The 2,500-nt window shown below is 56.5% G+C and overlaps 1 protein-coding gene across 1 annotated transcript in view; it reads left to right on the forward strand.

The window, feature by feature from the left end:
* Positions 1 to 2,500, forward strand: part of RhoGAPp190 (Rho GTPase-activating protein 190) — a 188,368-nt gene that overhangs the window by 34,137 nt on the left and 151,731 nt on the right. The window lies entirely within an intron of this gene.

Below are 2,500 nucleotides of genomic sequence, written 5' to 3' on the forward strand. Positions count from 1 at the left end.
ATGAAAGAGGGGGGAATGGCGGGGAGTAAGTGAGAGAAAGAGGGGGTTGTGAGGTGAAGGGGGGAGGCCAAATTAGATCAGGAGCGCGTTTAAATCGGCGGGCCAGCTAAATCGGGGAGGACGTTGATTGCATCAGGGAGGCCAAGTCGGGAGACACGAGGACACGCCGGCGGTGGGCTGGGGGTGGGCTGGTGGTGGGTAAGGGCAGGAGGGAATAGGGGAGTATGGGAAGGAAGGAGAGGGAGGAGAGGGTTCTCTTGAGGTTGACCCTCATTAGCGGAGGTGCGTCGGCCGTCCCAGGGCGTCGCTACCGGTCTCCATGATCCGAACGTAAATGCAGTAGCCTACGGAAGGCCTTCGTCGGGTTGTTCCCGTGCGGTCCGGATTGGCTTCTTGTTTGTCTGTTGGGTCAATGTGTTTGTGTTTCGTTATGTTGCATGGTATTTTGGATGTCCCGTTTCTTATCCCTCCTTTCTTTCTTTTTATGTACTTTAATTTCACTCTCATTATGTGGTATATTTTAAATTCTGCTTTCGGGCAAGTCGCCAGCGTCTCTCGTGTAACTGGAGCGACAACTCGAGGTGTGTATCAGACAGCAAGTTATCCAGGTTGTGCCTGAATAATTCACTGGCCTCATTATTTATGCTGTTGAGCTGCAGAGCGGCGGGCAGGCAGGCAGGCAGGCAGGCAGGCACTTCTTGTCGTCATCATCGCCTTTGTTGGGGAGCTGGAACCCCCTTTCCCCTTTTAGTTTTTTTTGTTTTTTTTTGTCTTGGAGGGGGCGTGCTTTTACCTTAGTGGCTTTGGGAAGGCACTCTCCCTTTGTGTGGCACCTTTGCTTAGTGATGGCAGGGAATTACGAATAAATCCTTAACCTCGGTCAGGTTTGTCTTTATCGATCCTGCCTGGTGACAGACGACCTTGCTGAGGCCTCTTCTTGTTGTCGTTACGTTGTTCTTGTGGTTCTTTGGCGGCTGCAAGGGGCAAGATATGGAAGCGGTGCCAGAGCGATAACTGGAGCCTCTGAACGAGAGCGGGCAAGCGAAGCGATTTGTGGTCTGGCCGAGAGATGCCGTTTCAATTTCAAATGGACAGGCCAAGACAAGTAGTTGAGGAGGGTCTTTTGAGGTGTTAGTGGAGGCGTGGCAGGTCGTGGCAGATCACGAAAGGACGACACATGATACTGTCCCTCTCAGCCGATTCCCTAGCCGCTTTGCCTCATCCCACCACCACGCCCACCCGCGTGACACAATTACGGGAATCTGGAAAGAGAAATGACACTGATGCTTCTCCCGCCCCTCTTTTGTGTGAAGCAACAGCACAAGGAGCAGGAAAGTGGAGGGGATCGAACAGGGGAGGGAGGGAAGGGGAGGGAGGGAAGGGGAGGAAGAATCCCAGAGGTGGTAGGGCTCTCCTGCCTGGCACCCTTCCCTCCCTCCCTCCCTCCCTCCCTCCCTCCCTCCCTCCCTCCCTCCCTCCCTCCCTCCCTCCCCCTCCCTCCCTCCCTCCCTCCCTCCCTCCCTCCCTCCCTCCCTCCCTCCCTCCCTCCCTCCCTCCCTCCCTCCCTCCCTCCCTCCCTCCCTCCCTCCCTCCCTCCCTCCCTCCCTCCCTCCCTCCGCCTCTTGCGTGGTTGGTGGGGACCGTCTCCCCCACCCCGTGGTCTCCGCTCCACGACTTCGCTCCCCGTTGCGATCCCGGGCCTGGGTCCGAGGGTCGGTCGGACTCGCTCCTGCAGTGTCACGCTGGCTTCCGTGGGGTGCACACGGCTGCCTCCGCATCGCCTCTACCCATCCCTCCTTTCCTCCTCCTCCTCCAAAGCCTGTATCACCGCTGTATCATTGCTGCGCAGCCCGATCCTCACCTGTTTTGTGGTATTTGTGTGTATCACCCGGACCTGGCGCGGCCGTTATAACACGGATGGCAGTGGCCGCCGTGATGAGCCAGTCATGATTTGCCAAAATTGAAAGAATGATACAGTGGGGCGGCCCGCAGATAGTAAAGTGCTCTTAGTCCAGTGGAGACTGAGATATTCGCTGATAATCCAGCGAGCGGCGGTGTTCTGGCTGCGAGTGCTCCAGTGCAAAGGTAAAAGTTAAGCTGGAAATATAGCGAGTGCGGAACGGTGGAACGCGTGGTAGCGTGAGGAGCGAGAGTAGCCGGATGTAGTGTGTGTCGCCATTCAAGTGTGGTGCTGTGTTGTGACTTTGCTGGTGATCAAGGGAGAAGTTAGCGTTATAGTGGTAGTGGTGGTGGTGTGGTGTGGCGACTGTGGAACGCCTCCTCCGACACGGCGTCTAGAGGGGAAACGAGCAGAACCAACTCGTCCTTTGTTTACCTCAACCAAATCAAGTCGAGCATCGGATACCTAAGCATCCCCGTGGCCTATGGACGTCCGACCAGACGTCCTCACACACATCTCGGGGTTTATCAACGAGACATCAGTTGGTAGGACGTGAATGGAACGCTGTGTGGGGCACACGAGGCCGGTGTGTGCGAGACA

This window comes from Penaeus japonicus, unplaced genomic scaffold, assembly GCF_977035675.1.
Source record: "Penaeus japonicus unplaced genomic scaffold, GWHDUDI00000001_assembly GWHDUDI00000005, whole genome shotgun sequence".
NCBI classification, from domain to species: Eukaryota; Metazoa; Arthropoda; class Malacostraca; order Decapoda; family Penaeidae; genus Penaeus; species Penaeus japonicus.